The sequence below is a fragment of the Lissotriton vulgaris genome, chromosome 7 (assembly GCF_964263255.1).
Source record: "Lissotriton vulgaris chromosome 7, aLisVul1.2, whole genome shotgun sequence".
Lineage (NCBI taxonomy): Eukaryota > Metazoa > Chordata > Amphibia > Caudata > Salamandridae > Lissotriton > Lissotriton vulgaris.
In genome coordinates, this window is record NC_141695.1 from 892,090,731 (window position 1) to 892,111,687 (window position 20,957).

Below are 20,957 nucleotides of genomic sequence, written 5' to 3' on the forward strand. Positions count from 1 at the left end.
GTGGATGCGTATGTAGGTGTTGGAATTACCTAATAAGTTGTTGTAATTGGTATTGGTTTCTCCTTTTTTAAGAAAATGTTAGTTTCTATTTTTGAATGTGTGTGTCAAAGGTTATTTTATGCTGATAGGAGGTCTGCCACTTTGTCACAAGGATGTTGTCATCAGTGATGTCATTTGAGATGTCATTAGTGATGTCATGAGTGATGTCACTGACCATGTCATGAGTGATGTAATATGTGACATCATCAGCAGTGCATTGCACGCGCAAGTTATAGTTAGCTGAACTAACTATAACGTGGGAATTTCAATGATTTTATACGAGTAAAATTTCCACCTAACTATAACTGGTGTGAAACCTATGGTTTTTTCAGATATATATATATATATATATATATATATATATATATATATATATATACACATACATACATACACGATCTGACCAATTTGCTAAATATATATATATACAAACACACACACATGATCTGACCAATTTTATATAGATATATATATATATATATATATATATATATATATATATATATATATATATATATATATATATATATATATATATATATCGCAAACAAATCACTCCTTCCACTTCCACCAAAGCCTCGGCGGCGAAGAAAGAGAGGCGAACCACTTCTTTTTTTCAGGCGAGATGTTTTATTTCAACCTAGCAGCAGTCAACAGATGACGCGTTTCGGGCTCAGGCGCCCTTGTTCACATAAAGGCTGTAAATGGTTGAAGCCATTTTAAATAATATGCCCTTCCCACCAAGGTCACGTGTTCAGAAAGGAAACGATAAACATAGCAAACAGACTACATGATTCATATACAATCAATGTAATTTTGCTACTCCTTGGTGCCATAAACCATATTAACATGACCTCAACAATATTTCCGAACATACCATTACAAATATCGGAAATTTATATTATTATGGGTTGACGTCAAGAAAACTTTTTTGAAATCGCATTGTAATTTCAAAACAAAAACTTCATTTTGGCAATTTTGAAATTCCTGGATAAATCCAAATACACGTTAAAAAAGTGCAATAATTCATTATAGCTGCATAAATGCATGTAATCATTAACTGATTTGTGACTTTAGTTTAAAAGGGATGTACAAAGAAGATAAAGTGCATAGCAGAGCTTCTTATAGAATTTTTCTACAAATATACCATGTGCAATTGATGTGTTGTGTGCAAAAAATAATAAAATGGTTACAAAATAAAAATACATCTTGCAACCTGACCCCGGCTGAGACATGACATAAAGTGGAATATGCTGAGAGATGGCGTCAGCTTCTGTTTGGAAGTCATATTGTAACCTCGGACCACGTCCAAGTTTAACACTTTTCCTATACCAATAATGCCTTCCCTCTGATACAATGTCTCTGCCATAGTGTAAATAAGTGAGGCAAACAATTGACAACCGTCATAAATCGTATGTCAAAGAACACTAAACATTCTTATATTGACTACGAAATTAACAATACAAACACAATCAAAGAATAGGATATCTGTATCCAGGCCAAGAAACAAACTCAAAAAATTGTACGGTATGTTTCTCTCCGCTCAGGGCAACAATCAGAATACATAATTACAAGCATGTGTACATATCTTCGGTGTTATTCAGACCATTTGGGCATTTGCTGTCAAAGTTAAGAATAAATTTGGTTTCCAATCTCCTAAGCAAAGCCTCTCTGTTCCCTCCTCTGCGTGGTTTAGGGACGGCAGATACCACATAGTATTTCAAACAAGATAAGTTGTTACCATGAGCTTGTTTGAAGTGGCGTGCCACTGGGTAATTGGGATCACTATGTAGAATGGCACGTAGATGTTGAAGGATTCTCTCATGTACCTGTAGCTTTGTGCTTCCGATGTAATTGAGTCCACAGGTACAAGTGAGAACGTAAACTGCAAATTCAGTTTTACAGTTATAGTTTCCCATTATCTTGTGTGGTATAGGACTGAATGGAGTACAGTATTCTGTTGTGTTTACCCCGAACTTACACGCCCGACATGAGGAGCATTTATAGAAACCATCTTTGGGTTTTAACCAATTAGGTTTAGTTCTTACCTCAGGGCTGGTGGGGTCTAACACAGCTCCCATGTTTCTCGCTCTGCTGAATGTTATAGTGGGGCTGGATGGCAGACTCATCCTCAGAACGGGGTCAGTGAGTACTATTCCCCAGTTCTTATTGATGATAGATCTGATTTTACGTTCGTTCTCACTGTACGCTGTGATTAGTCTAGGACATTGGACCTTTTCAACTGTCCCGGAGACTGTTGATAAATCAGATGAATCATGCGGGACAGGCTCTTCCTCTATGGGAGCTGGAAGTAGACTGGCTCTAGATCTATATATATCCACACGATTCTCGGTTTAAACAATACAGCCGTAGCAAAAACGAGGTCCAGGCCAACTTTCTTTTGAACAGCGCTGTTTATGTATATATATATATATATAAAATTAAATAAAAAGATATACACACGAGTGATGGATCAGAGGAGTTTTGATGTAAAGGGATGAACAGAGATTATAAACTGAGCTCTTTTATTAACCTGCAACAAGAAATTCCTCGGAATATTTACTTTCCTACTCTAGAGTGAGCTGAAGAGAGAGGAAAAGCACTCACAGGATGGTCAATAGCGTGCTTTTCACAGTAGATATGGTCTACATTATCCGTTCATTGATTTACATTCCATCAATAGGCATTTTACTCAGAAAGGCAGACTGTGTCAATCAATCAATCAGTGATACTTATATAGCGCGCTAACTACCCGTAGGGTCTCAAGGCGCTGGGGGGTGGGGGGGGTGCCGCTACTGCTCGAACAGCCAGGTCTTCAGCTTCTTCCTGAAGGCGAGGTGGTCTTGGGTCAGGCGCAGGTCGGTTGGGAGGGAGTTCCAGGTCTTGGCGGCCAGGTAGGAGAAGGACCTTCCTCCCGTAGTCGCTCTTCGGATGCGGGGGACGGCGGCGAGGGCGTGGTTGGCTGATCGGAGGTGGCGATTGGGAGTGTGTCCATTAATTTAACTGCAGATGCAGCATCAAAAGATATTAAACACTCAGCTTTAAGATTGAAATGTATACATCACATAAACCATAGGCCCAAGGTCAGTTGCTGCACTTCCCCAATCTTACAGGACGGCCTGGAAAGTATGCATTGGTTGCTATGGCGTATGGTAAAGCCACAATATCAGCATGCAGATTGCCACACCCTTCTACAGTCACAGTTCAACTTAGCATCAAAGACCATCTCCTGTGTAATCACTGACATGATCAGCACCCCTTACCCAAACGCGCTGTCCCTTGTGATATAGGACCCAGTCCAGCTTAAGACCTCTTGTGTGGACTCTAGCCGGTTCTCATACACCGTGTAATCAGCAACCTGAATACAGAGTGACAAGGCATCAGCTTATGTGGGCAGAGCGGAAAAAAATAAAAAATAAAATAAAACCACACACACAAGCAATCACTGATACTTAACTAGTAAAACACTGAAAACCCTGATTGACAATACTGGAGAGTCAGCTGCCCTTGGATAGCTTCCATGGCCTGACTATAGAGAACCACTCATTGCGAAAGCCCCTTAAGTATAGGCCCTTGCTTGAGGCTTGAATTAGAAAAGCACCAAAGCTAACGCTGTTAGATCCTATAACAGTCTGAGCAATGAGTGGGGAGAGAAAAAAGTACAGTCATTCTGGAATAGAATTGTAAATGAGTTCCATGTTAATCTACTGTACGTAAGCACGTGATAGCCTTTAAATGTAGCATGAAGCCAGCCCTCCAGGCCACCCATGTTGCAACCACCTACTAAACATGGTAGATGGGGATGGCAACTGGATCCATCTTTGTTGGAGCATCACGATTGGATTACGACAATCACAGGTAGCCATAAGTCCACCTTGGTGCCCCTCAAAACACGGATAGGGTCGAACACCAGACTAGTATTGTGACTGTTTACCCCACATCACCCCAATCGTAACCCTATAGGCAGATCACAACAACACTAAGTGGAACATTCAGGAGCAAGTCACCTCTACCACCACACAATTCCCCAGGAAAATTAATGAAAGAGTGCTACACAGGTGAGCTGTCTGAAGACAGTACACGTTACAACCATTTTTACATCAGAGCTACAGGCAGTCCTCACCTGATAACTGTTCCCACAGGACAAGGGGAATCTGTACACCAGGAAGGCTCCATTCATGTCTACCTTCAAGCCCAAAGATGTGTTGCTGATGGTGACCAGGCGCACAGAGCCCAGGTCCAGAGGTGGTACACTTACAGCAGCAGAGATGGCAATGATTGCTTCGCCGTCAGGCAAGCACCGGACAGTCACTAAACACCAGAGAAACAAGACAGATCAGGTCAAGTAAGAATATCCTCTTGTTGTAGAGAGATTATGGTCCCCCCATTCCAAGCAATAATCCCACAGACATCTGTTGCCCAGCTAAGGGGAAATAGACCAGTTCTTCCAAATTTGCCAGCAAATGTGGAATTCAAAGTATAAGAACCTGAAGGAATTAGGGTCTGTAGTACAAGCCATAACAACGAATTCTGTTCACCAACCACGGCTACAAAGGCACCAGCAAGCATGGCTTTTGAGGTCACTGGTGCTTAGAGTTGGCTTACATGGAGTGAATAGAATGGACAGTGTGCAGGGCCAGAAATGGTGTTTAGCTTAGGCGGACATGCTTACAAGAAGATCAAAGCAAGCTACGGGAGTCCCTTGTTTTGGCCTGTAGAGGGCAGGGGGAAGTGATGGGGAGGACACCACGCTTGGGCTGTGTTTTAGTTGGTACTCTGTAGGACCGTAGGAGCAGGGAGACTCCCTCCAGTTGCAGCCGTGAAGCAGCAATGGTCAAAGGCTGAGTGCTGGCTTGGTGTGAGGGGTGCAGATTGTTAAGGGATGGGGCTCCGCACATTTGGGCAGTGACTTAAACATCAGTTTAATATTGGAGTTAAGCTGGCATCAAGGACAGCCAGGATCCTTCCATGCAAGGCTGGGCCACCACACTCAATTTACATTTGGAGCCCAGAAGATCTTATTACACGAGCCACCAAGAGAGTTCATTGCATTTAGTATGGCGCAGGAGCCATGAAAAGTGCAGATTCCACTCAGGCTGAAGGCTACAGCTCCAACCCCAGGATATTCAGGAGTCTTGAAAAATGTCATTGACATATCATTACGGCAGTTGTTCCCAAACTTTTGGGGAGTTCCCACTGATTCATTATTAGGATCCAGACCCCCCCCCCCCCCTGGATGATTTGAAGCACACAACAATACAGAAAAAAATACAGAGAAAAGGCATTCATTAAACAAATACACTAATGTTAATAAATGTTATTTAATTCGAAAATACATAAATAAAACATAAAACATGTAATTTTAATAGAAATGTTGGAGCTTTTCTAAATTCAATTGAGGCCACTCATCCTCCATACTATATTCTATTTGATTCATCTGTACTACTCCCAAGAATCAATCGCAGTTACAATTTAATTCTTAGCCTCTAATTTCAAATTCCTTTACAGTACATTTGAAAATTCTCAAATTTACATTTAGCTTCTTTATTTTTCTACACTTTATTAATCTGTTAATAATATGTAATTATCCAAGTAGTTGTGGACCCCCTTAGGAGGCTTCATTGACCCCCAGGTGTCCCAGGACCACAGTTTGGGAACCACTGATTTAGGGAGTCACTTTGCTCACAGAACCAGGGAACTTGACCTCTTTATAGCAGGGAGTGACCAATGTTGAACCATGAGGATGTGACCCATATTTAAGGACTATCCTTGCATTTTATGCTAATATTATGATTCTCTTCGTCTTGCACAGCTTCTACCACAGCCCTCTGAATCCACACTGGACGTCCCCATTTAAAGACAACTTACAAATGTCACAACTTAACTACTGCACTAAAAGAGCGTAACATGCATGCTCAAATGTGTAGTACAATTAAGATTAGTGTAATTGCAACATCTTCCCAGATGAGACACCCCAGCTGCACAGGAAGTGGGCCATTGAAACATCGCTCACAATACATTGAGCACACTTCCATCCTACAAGCGAGCTAAATTTGGCCATTGAAGGTAGACTCTTACCAGTAGGAACTCTAACATTATATTATGCAGACAAACAAAGCAAACAAAGGGCACCTACCTGGGCTTGCAAAGTAGCAAGGCATAGCAGTGTCTCTGGCATTATAGCAGCAACCACTCCCACGGCAAGCCTCCTGGGTGACTGGACCACATGGCAGTCGGTGTTTAGAACTGACAGCTGCACAGACATCTGGGCCTGGAGAATCCATGGCTGTACAACCAGGGAGGCAAAGAAATTAAGGCTTCCGCCTCCAGACTGTCACTCAGCTTTAGCAAATGCCGCTCAGCAACACGTGAACAGCTACAGTGACAAACGCCTCAACTTACCAGAAACCAATGGACATTTAAGATGCTGGTAGGTCCGTTTTCCAGGAATGGATTCCACGTCTATGTACATCGTATATTCTCCATCCTGTTGCGTCACATGCAGAAAAAACAGACAAAAAAATAGTACTGAGCACAGAAGCACATATTTGAGATTTTAACTCAGCTGCAGTGTTTCCTACCCCACAACGTATCAGAAACCCATACAGCAAGAAGATATCCCCAGACATCTGCTCGGTGATTGAGACACCTCTTTAAGGAGGTGCTTGAAGGAAACCCCCACACAAGAGTATGACCATGATTATAAACCATGAAGTGACAGGGGAGACACCCTACCATTTTCGGTAGGGACACGTCAACATCAGGGTGACTGGTCTCCATTTGCTAAGAAGGTAAGAGTTGATCAGGTTTTTGAAGCCTTGCAACTAGGAGGTACTATGTAAGGTTAGTCATCATCGATCACTTTCCTTTCACAGAAAGGTCAGGTGTTCATTCAGTTGGACTAACTGAAATGAATCAGGACCAGCACTTCCAGAATACATTGTTGGTAAATGAGAAACCAGGATTGAACAGTACCTTGTGACAATGAACCAAGAAGACTTAGAGAATGGTCATGCCAGCCCATCCATTTGCCGACAACCAAATAACTCTTTTCACTAATGTCTGCTTTACGGAAAGCTGTCTTTCTAAACCTTGCAAATTGCAATTTCCTCAGGCAACACCCTGAAAAAACACCAAAGTTACTATTTTGCAAAATATATATATATATAATAATAATAATAATAATAATAATAATAATAATAATAGTTTGATCACACTTGGCGGCCTGAAACCCACTGTTGAGTTCTCCACTTCAATTGCTGATAAACATCTGAAAAAAGACCTCATGTCCAGATCCTCGAATTGCAAACAAAATGCTCAATCGCCCTTATGCTCTTTCAAAAAAAGTAATCCAATTTTTTCCAGCCTAAAGGCTTGTCTGGTCGCCGAAACGTCGGTCATATTGATGGAGCAAGGATTCGCACGTAAAGCGACTTGCTCCCACTCATGAACCTCGTTTAATGTATAATCATATTAATCCAACTGTTCGTCATTTATTTTTATTTTTTCCCCAACACGTGGGTGTCCCCAAGAGGCTTGCCTGTGTGTCTTTTCATACTAACAAAGCTTGCACTAGAAGAAATGGCTGCTTCGCTGAAATTCAGTCTGCGCATGCGTCGGTCATACCCATGTGATGTGACGCACTCGCATTCTGGAGGGAATCTGTGCTCATGCGCACTGTGGCAAACATGGCCGCTTGTCTCTTACCACGCTCTACGCTTGCTACTGCTGCTTTAGCCTATCTGTCTTTTCGCACTAAAATGTAATACTATAGAAGTTTAAAGTTAAGGGGTGTGTTTAATTTTAGCCTGGTATACAGTGTGATCATTTTATATGTGATTCTAATTTGTTCTCGCTTACTTTTCATGTATCGCGTCTCTGGGGCTGGGAAAATCGGGAGTGGAGCCATACTTGAGGCTCTGCTGGGCTCCGTCATGTGACCGGGGAGAAGCTCCACTGCGCAGAAGCTGAAACAAGTCAGCTGGCTCCTGAAGCATAATGCGCCTGAGAAACTTCTCTGAGAGACCAAATCTTACCTTGAAAGATGCAATACTGTTGCTACCTGCTATGAACTATATTGTACTGCTGTATTCCTATGCATGGGAACGTGAACCCAAGGGCGGGTAGGCAGAAATTATTATGTATGATGGGAACGCAAAATTCTAGGAGGTGACAATGATCTCATCACCTCTCCTGACCAATCATAGTCTGAAAAACTGTCACTTGCAACATTGGTGGGTGGTCTAAGGGACCCCGAACAGTATAACTGCCCTAGTTTAGCTTAGGAAAATTGTCCGACTTGTCCGAGTAGCAGACCTGTCACTGACCCTACGAACTCTATAGGTGCCTAATCTTGAGTGCTGCGGAGCACTCTGTCCATACTTTCCACAAACTCCTAGGGGTGGAAATAGTCTTAAGTGCTGGCGAAGCACTTTGCTGGGAAATTCGAAAACCCAATCGGGGTTACTGACGGATTACTTGCAGAAAGGGGTAACGCTGGCGTTGCTTCTGAAGCTGTGGGTGTTGGTCGTACCTTGGTGAGCCCAGTCCTGATCCCAAATCCTGAGGGGTATCCTGTCCTGACTGTCCGTGAGCTGTACCTGCTCGCATTCTGGCATCCCTTTTCTGAGGGTTCTTGTCCCCGTCCTTCCAACTGACCCGTGGCCAGGGTTGGTCTTCACTCTGAATTAGGTAATTATTAGTCTGTGGGTTTGCGTCTCTCTCTCTCTCTCTCTCTCTCTCTCTCTCTCTCTCTCCATTTTCTTAATAAAGCACTCTTGCCTGTGATATTGCTCTATCACCTTGAGAAGCAAGTTATATGCAATTGTTTATTAGAATTGTTCCACTTCTCTCCCCACCTTTAGAGAATTGCCAAACTGTCATATTTCATTAGTATGTTCCCGTTTTTCCCCTTTCCCTTAGTGTGATTGCCGTGAACTTAGCAAGATAGCATTTTAGCCTAGATAAATGTTATAGATCCCGTTCATATCCCATGTCCTAGTTTAAACCTTTCAGTGACTAGTTGGTTCCTATTTTTTACCCTTAGCGTTTCCGTATACTCAAATGGTTCTTGCTTTAATTCACAGTTACCTTTTGGTGGTGATTATGATGCTTGATGTGTTACTTTGCATTTTGCTAATACTGACATATTCACTTTGAAATTTCTTACATAAACACTTAAAACTTTTCAGGTGTCTGTGGTCATTTTGTGGAACATAGTGTGGACAAAGTATAAATTGGGTTATAAAGTGTATTTTTCTTCTAGGACCCCTGTCACCTTTTCCCTGCTAGCTCCTGATCCATCTGGAGTAATGTGCCTGTGGTAAGTCAGGTACATGATCAGCAGTGGTGAGAAGTCACCCCCCGAATTACTCATAGTAGCGTGCACAAATTCACCCGGTTCACGCCAAACGCGAGTCATTGGTTTGAATGCGCACGCCAGGGCCCAGTGCGTGTGAGAATCGGGAAACCCAGTGACCCGGGTGAACTGCGCGCTCTATCAGTAATTTTCTGGTAGCAGAGCTATGGTTAGGACTAGTTAAGATAGGTAGACAGGGTAGTTGATAAACAAACCGTGAAAATAAAATGTGCTGCTGATTTTCTACTGTATTGGTTCAAATATTTTGAAATGTTTTAAGGATTTATATATAAATGTATATGATTTTTGCATTGCTGCTATAAATGTTACATGTCGTATTAACCAAGAACTGTTTGTAAGCGTTCAGTGTAGTCTGAATCCCCGGGGAAGTATATAGCTGACGGTGAGTAGAATCCGATCAGCTGGAAAAGTCACTGGTTTCGAGTCATTAGTGTAGGGTGAAGAAATACCTGGAAACACTAATTAGGATCTTCTTATATCTGAATAATTGATAGCCACGAGTCCTTTGTATAAGACTTCCCTTGTGATATCACCTAGAAAGGGTCACATGTGGGAGGAGTAATAGGGTCTCCGAGGCTTGACTGGTAAGTAAGATAGTTCGCTGGTGAAATCCTGGCTCAGTACATATCCCCGACTAAGGTGGATGAGTCAGAAGAATAACGGGTTCTATATTACTAGTGTGAAGGGACAGGCAAAGAAGTCTATCCAGAGTGAATGAAAAGTAGACAGAAGTGGTTTACTTGTAGTGAGAGAAAGTTTTTCTATCTATTTAGAACACTCAAACATAGTGGCAGACGTTGTGTGTTAGTTACTAAGTTTTGCGCTCGCACTTTAGGAAGAGTTAAAAGTTTCCGTTACCTTGTAAAGGAGGGAGTCGGGCGGAAAGCTGCTCTGACGTCACTCCGTGCCGCGCTGGTATTGGTCAGAACAGCGGGTGTGTAGTAAAGCCGAATTTGTAAGGGAGGGGTGAGTGCCGGAGCGTGGGACTTGGTCTCGCGAAAGGCCGCGCACCCATTGGATAAGGATTTTTGTATTCACAGTGTTGATTGGTTCCTACAGAATAAAAGTCGCGCTAGCATTGGAAGTACAAAGGTAACCAAAATTAATCAAGCCGAGTTAGAAGCGAGCCTGGAAAGGCATATGTGGTATCCTGAGTTTTTACCTAATCCACAAAACTCAGGCTTCTATAAGGAACAGATTATACGAGGTAGACCACACATGATGTATGGAATAAAGAGAAAAATGTCATTTGCGGACAAGGTAAAGAATTTCTTCAAAACAGATAAGCCCATTAGAACGAGAGAGGGGGTGATCATTCCTCCACCGAATACTCCTGCTTCCTTCATGATGTTTGAAAAGGGGTATCATACTTGTATATGGCTAGAGAATTGGGTAAAGTATACTGCAGATGACGGAGTTCTAGCATTTCCTATTGATGGTACCTTTAATGGTAGGATCCTGTTTAACTTAAGGACCCGCATGAATGAATTGCATCCCAGACCCAGATTGACCCAGTACGAGGCCTTAGAAGAGTGGGAAATTGAGGCTTTGGAAAGAGATAGACCCCGGATGGACAAGGGAGTGAGTAAATGGTATCCAAGGGTCCATAGAGAGACCAAAGAGCAGAAAATGAAACAGTGGAGACAAAGCATGATGACAGAGGGATTGTTTCCAATGATGGGGGTATTAGAACAAGGAAAAGGAAAAAGCACAGAAAAAACCCATCACTTAATGCCCGTAGGGGACTCAGAAGATGAGCACCTAGAAGATTTATTGATGAAAAACCCCCCTCCCTATGCAGCCGAGTCTGAGCCTTTGAGTTCACCAAACCCGTTTGCGAAATATCCCAGGTGTCGGAGGGATAGCGAGACAGATGGAACAGGTACAGACAGTAAAACCAGTGAAGGGGATGGGTTTTGCAGACCAAAATCCGCAGTCCCGAATTATCAGCCGTTTGGAGAGGGACCACCACGATTGGTCACTCCTACTGCCCCAAGTATTTACCCACCCTTGGTACCTCAAGTATTGCATGATAATTCTGCAGAAAAGGCTTTACGAGAGCAAGAGAAGGAAGCCCTGGCTAGGTAGCGAGATGATTTAGTCCGGACCATAGCCCAGATACATCCCCACCCAGATTCTCTGACTATCCCAGTAACCATTGGACCCGCTATTCCTCTTTATAGGGATAGCCTGGCTAGTCCTCGTCCTCCTGTTATCTCCCCAATAATGCCTACTCCTAGCATTCCACCCCCGAGAAAGGAAGTATTCATAGATGATGATCAAGAGAGTGAATGTGAATCCGTGGTTCTGATGGATTTGCCCATTAGGGAACCTAGGACTAGGATGTCGGGGGCAAGAAGTCAGAATAGGCCAAAAGAGGTTTTGATTGAAGGTGCATCTGGGGTTAGGAGTGCCACAGTAGTGTCACCAGAAGAACTAGACAGATGGACCAAAGAGTTGGAGAAAGAGACCACTCCCCAATCCAGACCGTTAGAGATCTATAAACTAAGGATAGAAATAGAAGAAATGATGGCTGGAAACGTAGGATTAGAGCGCTTAAACTCCTACAGTGAAGAAGAGTTATTGTTTATCAGTAAAAATCTTACCCGAAATGCTAGATTGCTCCATGAAAGATTAATGGACACAGCCACAGAAATGGGAATCGATGTCAGTCGCTCCAAAATCCTTCAGAAACCCTACAGAGTAGATTTTTCGGACAAAGACTTAGAGAGCTTGAATGTGGTAGGAAAACAGATCCAGATAAAAGAATTGTTGAAACTCTTGCAGAAATGGGGAGAGGTGGGGAAATGGAGAACCCGGTGGGCAAAGAAAAAGGAAGACAGCAGGGCTAAGTCTCAGGCTTCAGAATTCGTGTTAAAAGAAGTAACCCGGACAGAAAAATTGTGCCCCATGAGAGAGGTCCCGGGAGGAAAATATGTCCATGTCCCTTGGTCCCGACAGGATATTGTGTCATTTACAAATGACTTCCCGAAATTACGGGAAAAGCCTGTTGATTGGTACAGGCAAGTTGAACGCTTTATAAAAGTTCAGAAATGTCTTCTGAAAGACCTAGATGGGTTTTTCGACATTGTGGTCCCTGTAGATCTGTGGACCGAATGTAAAATAGAAATTGATTGGCCCAATGAAGAATATGCCAGAGATGAGAAAACAGGAGCTCCCTCACCTGATGTAATGAGGAAGTATGATCAGGTCATACAGTACCTCAAGAAAAAGGTGCCCGCAAAGGAGACAGACTGGACCAGAATAGATAGAACAGCCCAAGAACGTGATGAAACTGTCCATTCCTTTTATGAAAGGTTACTGCAAGTATTCAAGACTTACAGTGGTATCGATAATGTGGACATGAAAGACATGACCCATTTCAGTTACAGATTCGTGCTAGGATTAAGGCCTGAAATATCTCAATGGATTCGAGATAATAAAATAAGTTGGCAGGGAAAGCCCATAGATGATGTCCTGAAATACGCCAAATATTGCGAAGATGAAATCGAAAATAAAAAGAAAGCCCTCAAGGAAAAAGTGATGTGGGCACAAGTAAAATTGGCTGAACAGCAAGAAAAACAGTTAAGTAAATTGAATTCCAGTAATAATGCTCAGAATGCCACTGCTGGGGGAGGAGGGAAGCCCCGGGCAAAATTGAGTCGGGAAGAGGCTATGAAGAAGTTCCCCTGCCACGGGTGCTGCCAGTTAGGGCATTGGAGAGACGAGTGTCCACACCTGCAGGCCGGTAATGTCCCTATAAATGGTTTAAATTCACAGGTGCAGAAAGAGGGGACGAAAAGGAACCAGCAACAGGTAAAGCTACCTCCAGTACCTCGCGCTCCTAGACAGAATTATAAGAACCAGGGCCAACAGAATGAAAGGGCGGAAATATGGGAGGGAGAGAATGGAAGCAATGCAGCAATTCCACAGTACCTGTTGAATGATTCGTTCCTCTGTGATGAACAAGATTGACGGGGCCTGAGAGGGGAGGACAGGGAGTGCGTGCTTGGCACCTCCTTACCGGTAGACCAGACTGGACCATACATTGAAGGGAAGGTTGAGGGAAAAGACATCACCTTTCTGTTGGACACTGGTGCTACCCGGTCCACTGTGAAAACAGTGGATGTTCCTAACCTACCCCTCTCGGGAGAAGCTATCCAAGTAGTGGGTGTCTCAAATCAGATAATAAGTACTCCAGTAACCGAGCCTATGGAAATCTCCATAGGAAACTTTAAAGAAATGCACAGATTTGTGGTCTGTGATTCCAGTCCTGTGAACCTGTTAGGACGCGATTTGTTGTGCAAAATGAACTGCACCATCTTTTGCTCGCCAAAGGGTGTCGAAGTTCAGACCCCCGATGAAGATGGTTTGTACAAACTAATGTTAGTAAGACCTGATGCTGACATTAAAACCTTGTCAATCGAAGACTTGCCTGAAGAGCTTCAGTTAAGAGTAGTTCCGGAAGTGTGGGATTTCTCAGGAAAGGATGTAGGCTTAATGGCGAATGTGGACCCAGTTAAAATAGCAATAAAGACAAATGCGGTATATCCCAAAACAAGACAGTACAAAATGAGTGCAGAAGTAAAGGCAGGAGTCGCAACTGAAATTACCCGATTGCTCGAAGCAGAAATCATAGAAGAAGTAATGAGCAGTCCCTGCAATTCGCCTATTATTGGGATTAAAAAGCCTAGTGGAAAATACCGAGTAGTGCAGGACCTGCGCAAGGTAAACCAAATTGTTGTACCTTGCTGTCCCATTGTGCCCAACCCTGCAGTGATCTTGTATCAGATTCCTTGGAATGCGGAATGGTTCACTGTCATTGACCTGTGCCATGCATTCTTTTCCATTCCATTGCATCCCGAAAGTAAGTTCCTTTTTAGTTTTGAATTTGACAGCCATATCTATGTCTGGAATCGTGTCCCCCAGGGGTACACTGAAAGCCCTTCAATTTTCAACCAGATATTAAAGAAATGTCTTGAGACCCTAATATTGCCCGGAGAGTCCGTTTTGGTACAGTACATAGATGACCTTTTAGTGGCATCTAAAACTCAAAATGACTGTGTCACCGACACCATCGCCTTGTTGAATCACCTAGGAAAGGGAGGACATAAAGTATCCCCTGACAAATTGCAGTTCTGTAAGAACTCAGTAAAATATCTGGGGCACCAGATAGAGAAAGGGATCCGAAAGGTCACTACAGAAAGGATCAAAATAATTAAAGCAATGGACCTACCCCGAACTCAGAAAGAGGTGAGGATGTTCCTAGGAGTTGTGGGGTACTGCAGACAGTGGATTGTGGGATTCGCAAATCTAGCCAAACCTTTGATAAAAATGACCAAGAAAGGAGTGGAAGACCCAGTCGGTTGGGACAGCGAAAGCATGTCCGCATGGGTAACTTTGCGAAATTGTCTATGCACCGCACCTGCATTAGGTATGCCAGACTATTCCAAGCGTTTTGAGCTATTCTGTGACACCAGAGAAAATTGTGCGCTCTCAGTCCTGACCCAGGAGCATGGGCTGGTCAGACGTCCTGTAGCGTATTTCTCTGCCACTCTAGATCCAGTGGCTGCTGGATTACCCGGATGCCTGAAAGCAGTAGCTGCTACTTGCGTCAGTCTGGAGCAGAGTGAGAATATTGTCATGGGACATCCTGTCACCGTATATGTTCCACATTCTGTTGTAATCCTACTGACAAGAACCAAGACCCAGTATCTCACACCTAGTCGGCTGACTAAGTATGAGAGAATTTTGATTGGTGCTGAGAATGTAACGATTTCTCGGTGCAATATCCTAAACCCAGCAACTCTGTTACCTGTTCCCCTGGATGTAGACGACGAGGGTGAAATGGAACATAATTGCATTGATCTAACAGAATTCAGCACTAAGCCCCGACCTGACATCAGAGAAGTAGCATTGCTTGATGGGGATCATACAATGTTCGTGGACGGCTCATGTTTAAGACATGAGAGTGGGGGTTTGTGTGCTGCCTATGCTGTTGTCACGTTGACAAACACCATAGAAGCCTCTTACCTATGCGAAGTGAAATCAGCCCAGGTAGCTGAGCTCATCGCCTTGACAAGAGCCTGTAGGAGGGGAAAGAACAAAAGAATAACTGTTTATACCGACAGTCAGTACTGTTACGGGGTTGTTCATGACTTCGGCCAACTGTGGTTACAAAGAGAATTCATGACTTCCTCAGGTACCCCTATCAGAAACGGAAAGGTGGTACAGGAATTATTGGAAGCTATTCAATTGCCCAAAGAATTGGCTGTGGTCAAGTGTGCGGCTCACAGGTCAGGAAATGATGATGTGACAGCCGGAAATAGATACGCTGACCAAATTGCCCAATTTTTTGCCCGACACCAAATGTCCCTCCAAATTGGGTTGTGGGGTGGAAACAGCTGCCAACTGATGTTGTTTGATAATGTGTCAACGTGGGATGAATTGAAAGACTTACAACAGTCAACAGGCAGGGAAGAAAAGGCTAGATGGAGTGAAAATGACTGCAGAATGAGGAATGACGGTGTGGTGGTAGACAAAAGTGGAATGCCCGTGCTGCCCGACAGTCTGATAGATCCCATGGTCCGAATGATACATGAACCAACACATATGGGAAGGGATGCCATGTGTCGTGTGTTTGACAAGGTGTTCTATAATTCAAAGTTCAGGAACCAGGCGGAAAGGCTTTGCCAGAGGTGCCTAGTGTGTCAGCAATTCAATGCAGGAAAGAGGACTGTAGTAGAGCAGAGTACCATCGGCAAGGCAGTAGGTCCCTTTGTCAGGATGCAGGCAGACTTTATAACAATGCCCCAATGCAAGGGATATAGATATATCCTGGTCATAGTTTGTCTATTCTCCCGGTGGGTGGAGGCTTACCCAGCTAAGAAAAATGATGCCCTAACTACAGCCAAGCTATTGCTCAGGGAGTTGATACCTAGGTTTGGGATCCCTGAGACGATTGAAACGGACCAAGGTGGGCATTTTGCCAACGACGTCCTAGAAGAGCTCTGTAAGGCTTTTAAAATGAAGCAAAGACTGCACTGTGCCTACCATCCCGAGGCATCTGGGGTGGTGGAACAGATAAATGGCACGATAAAGTCCAGGTTGGCGAAGATGTGTGATTCCACAAAAATGAAATGGACAGACGCTTTGCCCCTTGTGCTGATGAGTCTGAGAAGTATTCCAAATTGAAAAACAGGCCTGAGCCCCCATGAGGTACTAATGGGGAGAGTGATGCGACAAGCATGGGTACCTGGACACAAACTGCTAAGCATTACTGATGATTTGGTGCTAGAATACTGCAAGCAGCTGGGTGACCAAGTGCGTTCTATCTCCCACCAGATTGGAGAGACAGAAGACGAATGGCCCAAGACTCCAGCACATAAGCTACGACCAGGCGATTGGGTGGTGTTAAAGAAACACACCCGGAAGAGTTGCCTTGGACCAAAGTGGGGAAAGCCGAGACAAGTGATCCTTGTCACCACTACTGCTGTAAAGTGTGCTGGTGTGCCGAAGTGGATCCATGCCAGCCACACAAAGCGGGTAACCGGAGAAAACGCGACTGAAGCTGAAGGCAGCACCGCTGAGGAGACTCCCGAGGAGAGTCCGGATCTTGATGACATCGAACTGCCGAGCACCAGTCGAGACGTTGAGTGGTACCCCGCCGACGACCAGGTTCATGATCCAATACGAACCAGGAAATATTCCTATCTAGACAGTGAGTGGGATAGTCCAGGTGAGACAGAACTAGAAGACGAAGGTCAGGTCAACCAGACACACATCACACCTGATCAGGAAATAGGCCAAGTAGGGACAGATCAAGACGTCGACGCTCCACCTGAAACTCCGGAGCCTGGAAAGGGACAGATAGTGGTAAGGGCTGAGGTTCATGCGGAAGACAGTGAAGAGAACGAAGTGCATGAACCAGAGCAGATAGAAATAGATGAACGTGTTCAGGCATCAGACTCCAGTTCACCTATCAGCCAAGAAAACCCACAAAGCGAACCTGAACAGGACCAGCTAGAGGACCAGGCAGAAGAAATAGATGAAAGACATGGAACTAGTCAGACAGGGAGGGAAATAGACTCTGTCAAGCACCAAAAGAAAAATAAGAGAGTGCACGAGGAAGGTCAAGTGTCCTCAACCACTAAGAGTCGCAGAAACAAAAGTACACCCAGGTACGTCAAAAGGCTAAGACTCCGACTAAAAACAGTCGAAGAGAAACTGAGAGACCGTGAAAGGGCTGAAAGTGAACGAAAACCAGCCCGAGGCAAGTTTCTGAGAAAAAGCGACAGATTGAAGAAACAGAACAAACTGTATCGGAGCCCCGAATGGACATACCTGGTGCTGGAAGAAATTGATGAGCCCCATCACAGTGGGAAAAGTGACGAGGAGTCTGTCACTGATCAGAGTTCGGACGAAGACCCTCCTTGAGACAAAACAGAGCAAAGCCTTGCATAAAGAAAAGAAGAGGGGTTGCAAAAGCCACCTGTAAGCTAAAATGTCTGATTCAAGCGTAGCTGGGAGATCCAGATTTGGGTGTTGTAACACTTGCTGTAAGATATGCTTGTGTAGTATAGCAATGCTAATAGTAATGTGGATAGGATTAACCGTCTTTTTACCTTTCATGATAAGTAAAAATCCTAACCTGTCCCCTACTGAACCTGAAATATTAGAGACAGACGTTGCACAGACTGCAGAAACACCACGGAGCTTAGAACGACATGACAATTCAGTTAGGCAAAGACACACACGACAGAACTTAGAAGCATCAGATGAGGATGAACTGCACTTTCACAAAATGAGAAACCGGACGCATTTAAATGTTTTTGCTAACTTGTTAGTGCATTATGTAGAAGCTATGGAAATAGAAGATTGCTATGTCTGCATGTAGCTACCTACCTCTGTAGCTGAAGGCGTGACATATCACCACTTACCCTTGACCTATGGAATTTCTTGCAGTATATTAGCTAGCTTGTTTTATAGAAGCACTTTGCAGTACTACTATTCAAATGCTGACGTAGTCTTTTCTGAGCTTCCTATTAGAGGACACCTGAACCTTGTACATATTAAAAGTGACGTAACTCGTTATATGGGAGAATATTTCCTGACTATAGGTGACATAGACTTAGATGAGGCACGACAAGAAAATCTGACCTGTTCTTTGCAAGAGCAGGAAAAGATGTTTATAAAAATGGCAGACCGAAGGAGGGAAAAGTTTCAGAAAAAGGCAAATGATGAAAAGAATAGAGTCCCTAGGTGGGCTGAGCACATGGATAACACCTCACAAGGCGAAGCTAATCCTGCTTTGTTGCTGGATTTTGAACGGAAAGGAAAACTTTGTCTCCATAGAGAAAGGACAGAATATTATAACAATGTATTCATTGGTTCCAGCGAGTGTGAACATAATTATAAGGTAATTGGAGGTTGGGGTTTCAAAAATGGGTCAGAACCTGTGTTTCCCGGAATATATTATATATGTGGGAACAAGGCTTATTTCAAATTGCCGGATCACTGGTATGGAAGCTGCTACTTTGGCATTGTTTTCCCGAAAATATACCATGTGAATAATGCTGCTGGAAGCAATGATGAAGATACTAATGGCTTAGTGCGTAGTAAACGTGAAAGTGTAGGAGAAATCATAGGTGATATTTTTAGTGCACTGATACCTGGAATGGGGGTAGTTCTGAATACTCACAGAATGTGCAAATTATCTACAGTAGTGGATCGGTTATCTACTGACACTGCTGCTGGATTCCTGCTGGTCAATACTGAAATGGTTGCGATCAGATCAATGGTTTTGCAAAATCGCCTTGCTCTTGATACCTTATTGGCAAAAGAGGGCGGAGTCTGTAGAATGCTGAAGGCGCAACATTGTTGCACCTACATTCCTGACAAAAGTATCGAATTAAAACAATATGTGAAGAACATAACTAATTTGGAAAAAGAGCTCAAACCATTGGAGGTTGACAGTGCCTGGACGAGACTGACTGGAGGTCTCTCCTCTATAGGTAGTTGGTTTTCTAACCTAGGTAGAAATATCCTGTGGAAAATATTGATGCCAATATTTGGAATAGGTGTGATTGTGTTGATAATTTTCATCTGCTGTAAATGCCAAAAGTGCAAAAGAAAAGCTGCAAATAAGAGAGGAGTGAAGAGAAACATTGATGAATTAGAATTAGAAGAATTAAAGAATGAAATTTACAAAAAGGTGAAGAATCACCACTCTCATAGAGAAGCTGAAAGAAAAGTAAACAATAAGTTCATCGAAATTGAAATGAATGATATGGAAGAATGAGAGTTGGCATCTGTTTCCTTTGTAGTGATGATAGTAAATATCATCAAAGAGGGGATTGATGGAGCAAGGATTCGCACGTAAAGCGACTTGCTCCCACTCATGAACCTCGTTTAATGTATAATCATATTAATCCAACTGTTCGTCATTTATTTTTATTTTTTCCCCAACACGTGGGTGTCCCCAAGAGGCTTGCCTGTGTGTCTTTTCATACTAACAAAGCTTGCACTAGAAGAAATGGCTGCTTCGCTGAAATTCAGTCTGCGCATGCGTCGGTCATACCCATGTGATGTGACGCACTCGCATTCTGGAGGGAATCTGTGCTCATGCGCACTGTGGCAAACATGGCCGCTTGTCTCTTACCACGCTCTACGCTTGCTACTGCTGCTTTAGCCTATCTGTCTTTTCGCACTAAAATGTAATACTATAGAAGTTTAAAGTTAAGGGGTGTGTTTAATTTTAGCCTGGTATACAGTGTGATCATTTTATATGTGATTCTAATTTGTTCTCGCTTACTTTTCATGTATCGCGTCTCTGGGGCTGGGAAAATCGGGAGTGGAGCCATACTTGAGGCTCTGCTGGGCACCGTCATGTGACCGGGGAGAAGCTCCACTGCGCAGAAGCTGAAACAAGCCAGCTGGCTCCTGAAGCATAATGCGCCTGAGAAAATTCTCTGAGAGACCAAATCTTACCTTGAAAGATGCAATACTGTTGCTACCTGCTATGAACTATATTGTACTGCTGTATTCCTATGCATGGGAACGTGAACCCAAGGGGCGGGTAGGCAGAAATTATTATGTATGATGGGAACGCAAAATTCTAGGAGGTGACCATGATCTCATCACCTCTCCTGACCAATCATAGTCTGAAAAACTGTCACTTGCAACATTGGTGGGTGGTCTAAGGGACCCCGAACAGTATAACTGCCCTAGTTTAGCTCAGGAAAATTGTCCGACTTGTCCGAGTAGCAGACCTGTCACTGACCCTACGAACTCTATAGGTGCCTAATCTTGAGTGCTGCGGAGCACTCTGTCCATACTTTCCACAAACTCCTAGGGGTGGAAATAGTCTTAAGTGCTGGCGAAGCACTTTGCTGGGAAATTCGAAAACCCAATCGGGGTTACTGACGGATTACTTGCAGAAAGGGGTAACGCTGGCGTTGCTTCTGAAGCTGTGGGTGTTGGTCGTACCTTGGTGAGCCCAGTCCTGATCCCAAATCCTGAGGGGTATCCTGTCCTGACT

At 43.6% G+C, this 20,957-nt stretch overlaps 1 pseudogene across 1 annotated transcript in view; it reads right to left on the reverse strand.

The window, feature by feature from the left end:
• Positions 1 to 20,957, reverse strand: part of LOC147702641 (zona pellucida sperm-binding protein 4-like) — a 57,489-nt pseudogene that overhangs the window by 18,244 nt on the left and 18,288 nt on the right. The window contains exons 3-7 of the transcript XR_015297364.1: positions 6,442 to 6,526; positions 6,176 to 6,325; positions 4,163 to 4,350; positions 3,303 to 3,397; positions 2,763 to 2,770 (exon numbers count right to left, since the gene is read on the reverse strand). The product of XR_015297364.1 is annotated as a zona pellucida sperm-binding protein 4-like (transcript). The remainder of the gene's footprint in view (positions 1 to 2,762; positions 2,771 to 3,302; positions 3,398 to 4,162; positions 4,351 to 6,175; positions 6,326 to 6,441; positions 6,527 to 20,957) is intronic.